The following is a 14,706-nucleotide window of genomic DNA, read 5'->3' on the forward strand; positions in this document are numbered from 1 at the left end:
ACAGATGTCTAGGGACCCTACTAGAGCCTTGGGAAGTGCTTGTGCAAGCGAATCCCTTAAAGCTTAAATTTCATTAGCTTCCTGGTACTTTGCAAGAGTAGAAAGAAGAGGTGAGCGAGAGAAAGGTAAGAGAGGAAGGAGGAAAGAAAAAAATCAAATACCATTTTGAGATAATATTCATGTAGTTCTGCCCTGAGAAAAGGAGATGGGTAAGTGATATTTCATAATCCCCTCTAGCTCCATATTTCCACAATAATTAATGAATGCAATTTTAAGTACAATGATTTTTAAAATACACTGGTAATTATTTAAATATTTTCCCTTAAAATTAGTTACTAAGGCATATTATAATTTTAGTTGAACAGTGGTGCTATTATTCATACTTTGCAAATATTTGCAAAGCTCCTTTGAAATGGTTGCTAATTATATAGTGAAATAGACCAAAATATCAGGGTCATTAGTTTTTTAATGGGTCACTACTTTTTAATCTCAAAATATTTAACACACCTTTATTTAAGCCCTCTATAACACATAACACATTTTAAAAGTCTTTGTATTATGAAGTAAATATAGATATGGAAAACCACAATGAGCAAATCTATGGCTAATAATTATGTATTATAAATATAATATATATTATATTATAAAAATAAATATATGTAATCGATTTAAAGATGAATACTCTTGCAACCAACACTTGGATTGAGAACTAAAAATTTTCCAACCACCTCATAAGACCCTCTCTGCCCCGATCATAATTACAATCTACCCCTTCCTCCCATAATTACTTTTCTGACTTTTATGATTATTTCCTGTGTCTCCTTATATATTTATTATTCAATAAATAATACTGTTGTTACTATCCCTAGGCACTACGGTTTATTCATGCCCATTTTTAAAATGTGATGTGTCTTTTAGTCTTCTTGAAGCTACATGTTGTCCTTCCATCCTTTATTTTGCTTACAGTTTATTTGTTGTAGAATCCAGGACATTTGATCCGTAGAATTTCCCATAATTGGCATTTTACTGATTGCCAGTGCTTATGGTGCATATCAGCATATCCTCTGTCCTTCATATTTTCTGTCAATTGGAATCAAGAGTTTTGATCAGATTCAGCTTCCATCCCTTTGGCAAGACCATACATGTAGTTTATTCTTTTATCAGGAAGGATATATTGCCTGATTTTATCTTTTTGCGATGCTTGAAGCTATTGATGTTCATTACCTACATCTATTAATCACTGGCGCTCCAAAATGGTATTATTTTGATTCTGTCATTTCCTTTCTTTATCATTTATTAGGTTAGCCTTTTAAATAAATGCTTCCATTCATTTATTATTTGGTTATCCAATAGTACAATTGCTGTTGGAAAGACAGCATAAAATGCTTGATTCCTTAACTTGATTTACCAGTTCTCAAGAAAATGAATGTTTTCATAACAATTTCTGAGGGTGACCATTTTAGAAATATAATTATTAATTCATAAACCTATACCTATCTTATAGGTTGCAATCTATTGCAGTGATTATTCTTATGAAGTTTCAAATTACTCCATATTTGACCAGTGGAAGCCTCTTCAGATTGGCTCCTGAGTTCTTTTGATGTGAACTTACAGTCTTTGAAGGTTCCTTGTTATCTGTATGGCAGGTTTTCCAGGCACATCTTATACATTTCCCACATCGAATCTGGAATCAGCCATTTAACTATGGAGCCCTTGTTTCTTTTAGTGGAAATGGTATTTCAAGACCCCCATCTAGCTGCTAGTAATGCTCAATGCCCTCTGCTCTTGGGTTGACCATTATTTCTAGACCTTTTCAGTAGAAAGAACTAGGACCTGTTTAAAGATGAAATGTCATATGTTCATACTAACGTTTTCAATTCAAAGTCAGAATCTGTGTTATATGTCTTCTATTTCATACCAAGAATAATGGTTTTTAAGGGCAAGGGAGATGATTCAGTATTGCATAATTATTAATTTTCTTTATTTGATGTTATGTATGCTACAACATAAGAATAGCAACAGTAATATTATCATCCCAATACAGTTACTGAAAAGTGTGTGTGATTTTTGCACATGGCCTCTCACTCTCTCTTACGTTTATGGTTGTACCATTTTTTATTATCAGAGAATATGGCCATTATGTAATAGTCTCTATCATTTTTAAACTCTCATTTGGTCTTAGGTTTATATGATACATATTGAATTTTCACTCCCAGTCCTTATATCAGTGTCTCTGCATATGTTGGTTGTCTAACGTCTGTTCTCTAGTACAGCCTAGGAACGTGGGTACAATTCTCTGAGTCCTTACCTAGTAATAGTTTGTCAATCTATCTGTTAATATGCCCTTAAAGGTTCAAAGTCAGATTTACTGGATATAAAATTCTTGGTGCATTTTCTTTCCTTTAGTAATTCACATATATTGCTCCAGTTTCTTCTGGCATAAAGCACTGCTGTCCAAAAATCTGATCATCTAAGTTGTACTTCTCCATTTAATCCCTTGGTGACTTGGTGTTGATCATCCTGGCATGACATTTTGAGGAATGCAGTGTTGTCTTTCAATGTGTAGTTTCTTTTCTTTTCTTCAGTAAACGGTTCTTAGATTGTATGTTCTAGTATTGATCCTGTTCTGTGCTTCAGTTTTCTTCTTGAGAACTTCTCATTACCTGTTACGTTTGATGTTATTTGCCTATGTTCAATATGCATCTCTCTTTTTTTTTTAAAATTGTCTCTTTATTCATTTCTTTATGATTTAGAATTTTTCTTCCTTTTTATTATCTGTTATGTTTAATCATTCTTATGATCCTTCTAGTTGAGTCTTTATTAAATTATTTTTCTTTTATTTCTAGTTTTCTAAGTTCAGTCAACTCATTACTGAATGTTTCTAACTCTGATTTATTTTGTCCTATGTAATTATGAGAATGTATTTCTTATGTACTCTTCTTGTTTATAGAAATGCTATCCTGCTCTTTATTAGTATTTTTAATGTCTTGAAACAACTAAGAAACTTGATCTCAAGACTTTTTTGTTGCTCACTTTTTTTTGAAATTAGAAGAAGATGGTTTTCAGGGAAGCTTTTCTAACCTCAGAGCTCTCATTTCTGTTGTTTTAATACAATGTTCAAAAATATGACTAAATGTTTTTTGTGGGTTTTTTTTTTTTTTTTGAGATGTTCTGGCTCTATTTCCCTCCCTCACTCTTATCTGGACATTCTTAATCTTTATGTATCAAGTCAATTTTGATGACACTCAGGAGTTCCTCTTCCACGCTGTCGGGGGTTGGGCTTTGTTCTGGATGCTTTATTTCTAGAGCTCACAAGGGGGCACTCTGCTCCATTTACCTTCAGATCTTCCTATCACAGGCTCCATGCGTTCACCCCCTATTGGAGAAGGCAAAACCTCTTCCAGGTTCACACGCTATTCTTACAATACTCTCCAGAAAATACCTATTGTCCATTTTGAGGTTCTCCTTGCTTAGCATCATCAGTTACCTGATGCTTCCCTCTGCTTCTTCCAGCACAGCTGTTGATATCATACAGGTCTCGTGGCTGTTGGTGGTTTCTCTCCATGTCCTTGTATTTGGGGCTTCCTGAAGATACTTCATCACCTTTGTTTTGTTGCAAAGGTCATCTTGTGTTTTTGACTTTGCTACCTAGTTTTTCTGTTTTGATGTGGTGATCTGTTGAGTTAAAAAAATTTACACTCCTGCTACCATTTTCTAGAATTTCCAACACTTAAAATTTTATTTTAAATAACTTTTGCTTGTTTTCAAACTTAAAATGTCCTCTTTGGAAAATATTGGCAATTTGGGGATATACAAAAATAACCAGCAATTATAAACTGTCTATGTCAGTAATCTGTCCCTATTGATATGTGTGTTTTCCCCTGGACTTCTAAACACATCACCTCTGCTTCAATAAGGAAGGAACAATAAAAAGACCGTAGCATTTTTTAAGCAGGTGGTTTCCTAATATTCTGTTCATGTGATCAAACCTGATTCTCAGTAATACTGCTTTGAGTTTTATATATATATATATTTTTTTTTTTCTGTATTACCTTCTGTATGACCAAGAAATTGTGTGTGTGTATGTGTGCATGAGTAATTTTCTAAGCTTTTTCTCTAATTGCTTTATTCATGTCTGGTGTGTCAGAGGGTAAGACACCTATCCTTGGTTTTCTATAAATACATCTAACCATAACAGCCTAACTCTTAGGGGCTCTGGCCCTTTGCAGATACCCTGGGCATTTGAGAGGCAATAATCTCTTACTTTGAAGTCTAGCCCGAGACAATGCTGTGATCATCAAGCTTGTGGTAATTGTATGAGCAAGTTACTTTGGCCGATTGAAAGATGACGTTTTATTGGGTTATGAGTCTAAAATCAAGCACCAGTCTCTACTTTCACAAATATACAGACACGATTATCCACCTATCTTCCGGCTATGTACCTGAGTTCATATTTAACTTAAGATTTGCCTATGAAACTGTTTCCCTGACAAGGAGTCACTTATTGCCGTGGCATCTTTTCACTGGATTATTAAGATTCTTCCTCGCCGTTCTCCCTGGAGATTTAATTACAGCATTGCAGCTTGTTCAAAACACGCTGCCAGATTTCTCCCTTGTACAGGAGACAGAACACGTATTTCACATCCCCTGCACATCCTTTATTCCTCTTATTGATTTCCTAGGCAATTCTGTATCGATTTTATCTTCATATTTCAATGCCTCCTTCGTCTTTTCCTTTCTTATTTTTCTGAGCTCTTAGAACCCTGGATTTCTCCTTGTTCACTCAGGTCATCCAATTAGGATTTGTGTGTGATCCTCCTTTGTCACTCTGAGGACTCTCTGTGATCCAGGTTGGAGCCCAAATATTCTTATCAGCATGGCTTTTATCTCAAACCCACACCGTCTAACTAAACTCTGGTACCCTCACCACTGTTTGTCTAAAAGTGTGAAAAGAAATTGTAGCAAGAGCCTTCCTGCCCAGAAGTATCATTCGCTGGCCTCCCGCATTCAGACCATTCCCTGCCATCAGTGTTACTCCTCTGCTCGCTGTTGGTGCCGTAGCTTTGTCTTTGGGGATTAGTTTCAACAAAGCACCTGCTGTGGTGCTAGCAACTAGGAAGGAACACAGGGCCTTGTAACTGTGAGTCCTCTTCTCATAGCACGTTACTGTGGTTTGGAAGTTGTGAGGAGCCCTACTCCTCACGGTGGAATGAAAACACCAGGCTACCATTGGGGCATTAGACACCATGACAGCTTCTATCAGTTTCTATCTAATTTGAGTCCCTTAGTGAGTAAAACACTTTGAAACAAGGGAGAATAGCCAATACTACCTGTTTTGTAATTTAAACCAGGGTGTGACCTTCTGAGGGAATTTTACAAGACAGAGGTGAATCACCAAATGCTATAATTCAAGGCTTATAGGAACTCAAAATTGGGGAAGAAAAATAAATATGCTCTTGCCTTCCATGCCAAAATGTGTGGCATCATACACTCTGAAATATCTAGCTCCTTTCATTTCCTACAGATTTTTTTATTATGCTCTGAAATCCATAAAGGGAAATAAATGAATCTTAGCTTGATCCTGCCTTTAATTAAATATTTTTTCGGATCTTATTTAAATCTACCATGCTCCTTCTCTGCCTACCTGCATAGAGATATTCATTTCTGAATAAGCCCCGTTTGCAGACATGTCAAGTTCATTAGCATGACGACAGAAGCATTGAGATTGACAAGAGGAAGTGATTTTATTCAGTGAAATGCTGTGTTCATCTATTTACTTATTCCACAGATACCAATAAAATATCATCTCTGTCCTTCCCTAGTCCTAGCTGCTGAAGACAGAAAGATTGTTATGTAACTCCCCAATTTTGTTCCAGGCAATGTTCTTTGTTTTAAAGGATAGAAACCTAAAACATTAGCTCCATTAGCTTAATTAAGAAGGATGAGTTACTATAACTGACATGGTTATTACAAAAATGGTACTAGTTGATGTAGTTAGGATACAGCTTTACCTTTTTCCTTATTCAAATCCATTCTGAGAGATAAATTCTGCCCCCATCCCTATCCCTCTTTAGTGGGTTCTATCAGTGCCCTACCCAGATCTCCTAAACTGTGCCTTGCTGTGGCAGCAGAGCAAATGAATGAAGGCAAAACTGACACTGTGAGGCAGTTTGGGCCCCAGAGCATCCCTATAGTACTGAAATTACTCTCCAGCTGAGATCACTCTCTTGTTTAACTTTCTTCCCCCCTGTCCTGCTTCCCCCAGTTAATTTCTCCTGAGAGCACTCATCCCAAAAAATCACTTAGACAAGAATTCCATCTTAGGTTCTGCTTCTAGGGAACCTGACCAAGGACATACTACATAAAATTCTTGCAGAATCCATAGCTTATTTGCTCACTTGTAGAAAAAATAATCTGTGTTAACTTTTCTTTCCAAGAATAGTTTCACTTCAGTAACTAAAAAGTCCAGTCCTAACCAAAAGCCAAAATGTTAAACTCCTTTCATCCAACTTAGGGGTAGATGAGTCGTCTGCCTTTGTTCTTTAATTTGTGTGTCTGTGCCTCTGGCTCCTCCCTGGAAACTGTTGGTCCCAGTTAGGTCTTCTGATTCCTCCAGGATTGAAAGTGGGAAGAGAGTCGAGATTACGTGGTAGGAAAAATCGTACTCAGCTGACTCAGGTGGCATTTCTTATGGCGTCTCTTATTATCATAGGTGTTTAGAGTTGATTATTTGTCCCTTGGATGCTTTTTGTTAACTCCTCAGAGGTTCATCCATAAGAACTTTCGGAGAACTGGAAAGAGCTCTCTCACTACCTGCTTACCATCCCTCCTTTAGTCCCTGGGAATTCACTCCATTCAGCCTCTTTCTTTGGGGGCTTCAACACCACCTCAGGCAGGCTGCTCAGGCAGGATCTCTCTTCAAGTGAACCTACACTTACACCTGAGGGTTACATCTCATCCCAGTTTCCACACTGGGCCCTTGAAGACACGTGCCTTGGACCAGCCTTGGGTAGAAGAACAGCTACTCACCACTTGAGCCCTCTTTATTCATCAACTGGAAGGCCGCTCCACTTACCACGTTCCGTCTGTAGAATTTTCAGATATGATTCCAGTCAGCTGTGTTTATCAGACTCCAGGAGGACACAGGTCAAGCTTTTCTGGTAAAGTCCTTAAAAATCATTTTTTTCTTTATTCCTTTGAAGTGAGGGGGAGGCACATCCTATCTGCACTCCATGGAGAGAGACCTTCCAGTACATTGTGATTGTCTGAAAACAATTCTTCAACTTCTACACACTCGATGTGTGTGAGGTGCTAAGTACTGAAAAAACAGTCGTTGAATCCCTCTCTGAAAATCCAGTGTCTTTGCCCAGCTTTGGATTGTGGAGCTGGTTTGCGCCTATTGTCTTTGGGTCCAATAAAAACTGTGACAATAGAAGTTCCACTGATGTGACATTTGCAAAGGATAACTGATAGTCGAACTATTATCCATGGTCAAGAAGAAAAAGTCAGCTGGAACTAAAGAGACTAGATATGAGAAATTAGAAATTGAGAATTGATGTTTCTGTCTTACTTTTTCTCTCTCTGCTTTTTTCTTGTCTCCTTTTGACTGCTTCCTGTTCCCATAATTGTCTCGTAAGTTATGCCCTCTGTGATTTCAGCTTGTATGTGGCATTGGCTTAACATCACCTCCACCCAAACCTTTCCACGAAATGACTTTTCACCTCTCGGTAGGTCTTGTAGCTTGAATTACTGAGTGTGAAAATCTGATGGGTCAATGAAAATCCAATAAAATAGTTTCCTAGTGTCATTTGTCCCCTGATTCAGTCAGCTCTTTCTAGCTAATTCTGGGGACAGGAAGGCTATATGGTAATTTTAAAATATTTCCTGAAAAATGCCCCTTTTGCAGGGGCTATAGATTTGGACAATCACTAACGAGGGGAACAAATCCATACATATATCCTAAATCATATCTACAAGTGTTTCCCAACTTTCCCTACCTTCCAATGTTGTGACGTGCCACTCTGTATAGTTTCCTCAGGCTGTATCATGAATCTGTTCCTTTGCTCGTGATATTCACTCTGACTTTAAACCTCATCTTACTTTAGTCCTTTGACTAAATGAGCCATTCTTTCTGATCCAGAGCCATTTCTTTCTTATCTTTCTTAGAAAATCTGTTTTAAACCTTCGCAAAGTGTTCTTGCTGTGAGTTCTTAAAATATTGTGAAGATGCCTCTATCTTACCAATATGGAGTATTGACACTCTGCTGACTTTACACAGTTAAGAAATTGTTTTTCCCCAGTAGACACTTTGAGAATGTTTTTGTTGTTGTTGTTGTTATCTCAGTAGCTTCAACCTCTGAGTGACTAAAGAGGACAAGCAATAGAGGCAGTGTTGTTTTACACAGTGAATTCAGGGAAGACAGCTCTGAGAAGCTGATAAGTGAGAACACAACATTGTAGGAGGTGAGCTACGTGGATATTTGGAGGAAAAGCATTCCGGGCCAAGGGAAGAGCTAGTGCAAAGACCTCAAAGCAAGAACAGCAAGGAGGCCTGTATGGTCAGAATGGGGATTTGCCATATCTAGCAAAGCATTAGGGGCCCCCGTTAACACTTTTATAAGCTGCATCACAACATTAATTCAAAGGGAGCTCACCTTGTGCTGGAGGCGGCAGTGCCCTAGTGCTCATTTAGAAGATGAATTCTTATTGTCCTGTCTTAAGACATTGACAGAATAGATTTAGGAAACACAACTGAACTCATATTTCCTCTGGGCGTCCTAATACTGACTAATAGCAGAATTACAAAGATCTGGGGAAAATCACAGTTTTTGCATTTAGCATTTTAATCCATAAATTAAAATCTTGGTTACGTTTCTGGTTTGGTTATTTATCAAATTATTGTCTCATCTCATAAGCGTTTTGAAGAATAGGAACATTAAAAAGATTACATTATGTAACTCTCTTCCTGCAGCTGGCCCACCAAACCTACTTCAGCATTTTTCAAATAAGAGTGAATACCTCTCTAAAGTTTGATTGATGTGTCTTAGCAGTTACAAGTAATTTATATAAGTTTTTATATTTTGTGAGTTTTTTGAGTGATAATCTCAAAACTGTTTGTATATGTAGGATCATTTCAGTGGCCCCTTCATAATTTTCTCCATTTCATTGTCTATATAGGCATTTGTGTTTATGATCACAAGGAGGGGGAGAAGAGTACTTTTTCAATGACCTTGGGCTAATAAGTAAAGGACAGGATTAAACGTGCTTAATAAGCAAACAATACATTTATGACAAGTTGAAAGTGAAATACATTATGACAAGTCAAGGTACAAAATAAGAACTCTTTTTTTAAGTAATTGAGCTAGAAAGAGTGGTGGGAGAACTGCGCTATCACATGGAGTTCAGTGTATAATCTTGTGTGATAGTGTATTCAGGTAGCTGGCAGCGTCTACTTACAGGAAAATTACTTCTTCAGTCACGTAAAATATTTCATTTTTTTATTTCTAAATTCATTTGTATGTAACATATAAATTTGTTTGGCTTTTAGAGTCGTACTATAAGGTCTTGACCACAAAGAATTCATTTTCGTCTTATTTTATACATATTTAATTAATAAAATGCTTTGGGTTACAATTGGGCATTTGTGAGAATTAGTTATTTTTGAAAAAATGGGTAAAGATTTTATTCAGGTTGGATAAAGGCTGCAGCATTATAATGTACTCATTATATGGAAAATAAAGAGATTCATTTTTTACAAAAAGATATTTTAGCCATCCTGAACAGAAATGACTCTGTGCAGGAATCATGAAAAAAAGTTCAATGTCTCTTATGTTAACACAGGCAGTCAACATTGCAGAGTCACCCGAAAGTGATTTCAAACAACACTAAAAACGTTGAGTGGACTAATGACTCTGAGACGTCATATAGTGGAAGCAATTGCTCATACTTTCAAATTAAAGAATTGCAGAAAAAGAACGAACTATTCCATGCTCCTTTTGTAGTCCATGCTTTTTATATGTGGCTTATTCATTTGAAAAATTAAGATTATCTAACAATTTCACTTTGATTTAAAGGTACAGTATCATATTATGCGTCTTATGCAGTAGATTCTGTCTACTCTGACCCAGGACTCTGGGAGCGAAAAGGAACTAAAGCATATATCTGGGGATGCGCGGATCTAGGGAGGGAATGTCAAGGTATTTTGAAAAGAATCCTCCAAGGTTAATACGTATTTCCATGGAATGTGATCTTTTCTAGTAATTGCTGATAGTAAGTTATTGAATGTTGAGGCCATCTGCTAGTGACAGTTGGAAAAAAAAAAAAAGGTCCAGAAACCAGCTAGAATGTGAAGCGAAAACAAAATCAAATTATATGATAAAAATATAGAATAAAAACACAAGGTCAGAAACACACTCAAAAATATGGAGGAAAACCAAGAAATATGAATTCATAGGCACAATCCAAGAGAAATAAAGTCAAATGGGTCAGATATCTAGGATATATGAGTTTAAATCACTGTTTTCTTTTACTGTCAAGAAGTCAAGACAAGCATGTATTTACGACCAAAACTTCTTCAAATTAGCCATCAAATAAATGATTATTAAATACTTATGTTTTCAAATATTAAGAAAAACTTTAAATTTTTTAGGTAAGTTACACTATCATTATGTCCCTAATGAGCTCCAAAATTGCAGTCTAAGTTCCAGTGTTTATAACTAGAATTTTGGTCCATCATCTATTTTCTTTGTAATCACTGGACCATTAACTGACATTTATAATTTATTTTTTGGTTCATACGTAGATTTTTCTTTAGTGCAATTTGCTATAAGAGGATTAGTTTATATATTCAGGCAGACTTAGTAGACATTCCCAGCTTTTAAGAATTTCTGTTTCAGCATATCTGCAAGAAAAATAGAGATGGGGTATGACTCCCCCAAACCCTTCCCTCCCGTCAAAGTTTATTATAATGTTTTGGCATTTCAAGGAGAAAAACACAATATAGCAGGTGCTTGAGTAAGCAAATCTTTATTTCTAATATCCTCCTTCTCTTCTTTCCTGGAATGTGCTCTTTATTTTATACTCCAATTTGAATAATAGTCACGTTTTAATTCCTCATCTTCCATAGAACAGCCCAGGTGCCCTAACCTCAGTCGTGCTGACTGGCTTTCACCCTGCATTGATTAAGAGTTCCCAGAGATAACAGTGTGTGTGGGTGCATGAATAATCTTCTAGCTTCTCAAGTCACTTCTTCTGCATCTCCGCAGTCTGGCAATAACACCCACAGTTTGAGTAGTGAGTGGCTAGCTGTGAACTCTGAAACAGCATATGTATGACCTTCTGTTGAAAAAATAAAAATAGAAAAATTAACATGAATATAATAAATTTTTTCCCAAAGAGAAAAAAATTACTAAACGTTTTCCTCTTAGGCTCTGACTCTTCCCTGGTGAAAGAGAACTACGCTTAACAATCAAATTGGGCAATTACCAACAGATTTAGAGCCAAAATCTAAGAAAAGTAAAGCCATTAGCACTGTTAGAAAACTAGAGGAAATTGCACAAAAATGAGGTGTTTTTGATACACTACAAACCAGGGCTGGCTGTAACTAAACCTTTATCACTGTAATCCACTGTCACAGTCTTAGCTCAGTTATTCATCATCCCTGTCACTGAAGCAGTCCCCATACTGGTCTCTCTGTTACCAAACTCTTTACTTTTCAGCACTGATCCATTTTGCTGTTAGAGTTATCATCCTAATTCACCAGTTCAATCACATCATAGTGATACTCATACATGACTTGCCATTACCTATAGAAGAAAGTGTAAGCTTCTGAGCCTGGCAAAGAAGTGTCTCCTTTATTTTGTCCCAGCCTGAGTTTCCAAGATTATTTCCCAACGTACTCATCCCTGCACAAGCTTCCCACACAATCTCGCCCTTCCAGGATTCACGCTATGCTCTAGATACATGTGATAATTTGGTACCCTCATTCTTACAGATCCCGGTTCCTGCTGTTGCTCTTACCTTAAATGCTCTCTGCTATCTCAGTCAGTGTAGTTGTATAATCACTTGACAAGACCTAACATAAATGAAGACTTCTCTTAGTATCTCAGGGCGATCACTGAATCATTTCTTCAGGACAGTACACTGTGCGTAGCAACTGTTGTAATAGAGTTATTTGTGTCTTTTTCCAATAGATTTTGAGGTCCAAGAGGACAAATAATATATTATGTTCCCTACTGTTTCTCCTTCTATCTCCTTAAATTTATCTTATAGACAGGATTAGTATCCATGTTTTTTTCCTAACTAACTCGAGCCTCTACAGATTATAAGAAACATTCTGTTGTGCATTGATGACATGAGAATTAACACAGTTAAAATAAATAATGTCGGTGTCCTTTTACTAAGGAACACAACACTACTAATGCTTTATATATTTTTCTTTCTCCAGAAATGCTTTCATTAAAATTAGTACCTGTTGTTATGCTAATATTTATTTATTCATTAGAAACTCAGGCACTGAAGAGAGGCTTTGAAATCAGATACATCTCAGTTCAAATTTTATTTTACCACATGGATATTACATCTAGGGAGAGCTACTTAACTTCCTGGATGTCACATATGCAAAATGAGGATGAAAATATTTACCTTTTAGGGTGTTTTGAATGATTGAATAGGAAAAATTGGGTTGAATGATAAGAAATTGCCAATATTCTAGCATCTTTACCCACAGACACAGAATAGTTTTGCTATGGAAGGCAGTCACTACAGAACAGATAAACAGTCAATGGCCGGTCTTAGGCAGATGGTGGATTATGATGATAGTTATTACCATTACTATGATGATCATGATGTGATGAGAAGGAAGAGGACATGCATGGCTCTGGCCATCATTTCTCATCCAGTCTTCTCATAGCCAAAGCACATATAAAAACTTGACTCAGTTGTGTTTGGAAAATATAAAACTGCGTGGCCTCGTCACAACTTGGGCACAAGGAAGTAGCCAGTGGAACACTGAACCTGTGATAGGTAAAAGAACGAATGACTACAAAGCCAGGCACACAGCGGCATTAAATTCAATCACTGTTAATTGAACCTGTACCGCGAGCCTGTATTGTTGGAGCAGGAATAAAAAGACAAGTGAGATGCAGCTCCCGTCTTTAAAGAGCTTGCAGTTTGCTGTTACACAACAGAGATGTGCTTGCAAAGACATTTAAGAGAAAGACTATCAGAATGCAGGGAGAGAGAGGAAGGTTTGTTTTACTGTTGGGATCTACGTACTCCTCTAGTCTTTAGGAAGGCTCTGGTTTTACTATATGTGTCTCAGTGTTGGTGGACTTTCTTACATAATTCAAGCCATTCATTTTAACGGGATTCTGAACAATTTATGAGCAAGGTATAACAAAGACTTGTTGCTGATTTGCTTTTCTCTCAGTATCTCTGCCCCTTCAGTGCCCTCTCTCTTTTTATTCTCTCTCTCTCAATTTTATATATATATATATATATGAAACCAGACTCTATTCCAAATCAGGGAAGATGAACAGATTTTGAGTAATATCTTCGCTTCTGGAAAGTATTCCAAACCAGATTAGTAAAGTGTTGTCACCCCGTGATGGTTCACGGGGCCATTGGATGTTTAGGGAGTTAGAAAAGTATATGAGGTGCTGAGAATCCATTCAACATAAATAACATTGTTCCTTAATGACAGTGTTTAAAAGATGTTCAAGGTCAATTGTTATTGTACTTCTAGAAATTGTTTATACATATTGAACAACAAAAAATCCGGTTTCGTATAGGATTATAAAGATCTATTCTAAAGAGATCAATGAAGCTCTATTTCTATAAATCATCTGGAAGAAGAAAACAGGAAATAACTTTCACATTCACATCTTAAATGGATTTTGCCTAAGTTTTTCTTTCCTTTACTTTTCTGCTACGGTAAAATGCACTGAAAAGAAAATTGGTTATTTTCAAAATGTGTCCCAAATCACTATTTGCATATAGGGAGAGGCAGAGAGGCAGAGCTACAATAGTTATATGCTATCAAAATATTCTACTTTAAATCTGACAGAGCACTTCTATAGCCAAGTATTCAATTAGTAATACAGATACACTGAAGAAAGACAGTTTTTTTAAAAACTTGTCTATATTCTTCTCTTTGCTGTTTATGTTCAGGTTCCAGCCACATAAACTGCAAATGAGTTTAATATGAACACGATGACAGCTATAAGCTCCACTGAGCCTTAGTACATTTTCCAGGCACAACTACACAGATCTTGTGGTGAGGTGTCTTTTTGTTTTGATGATACCACACTTCATTTTTTATCTAGAAATATATCTCTTTACCCTACAGTGACACAAAGGTCTCCTTTAAAACTAGTATTTTCAGAACTCATTTCGATTTAATAAGCACCATTCTTCAGATTTTCCCTTAAACAGAAATTTTCTCTTACTATGTAGTTTAGGGAAAGAAAGAAGTTTTACATAATATGTGTAGCTGTTATTTCAAAATCTGTCCATTATATACTATTACTCACATTTCAATTCTAATTATTTTTTAAAAGATGTATAACTTCCCCCAGAGCTTGAGAAAATATAATGCATTGACATTGTGCCATAAGGAGGAGAATACAAAAGTGAAAGAAATTTTAACAAAAAGTATGAGTGGCTGGTGCAAGCTGAGGACATGGAAAAAAGACCCAGCCAGACTTT

This window comes from Delphinus delphis, chromosome 10 (genome assembly GCF_949987515.2).
Source record: "Delphinus delphis chromosome 10, mDelDel1.2, whole genome shotgun sequence".
Lineage (NCBI taxonomy): Eukaryota > Metazoa > Chordata > Mammalia > Artiodactyla > Delphinidae > Delphinus > Delphinus delphis.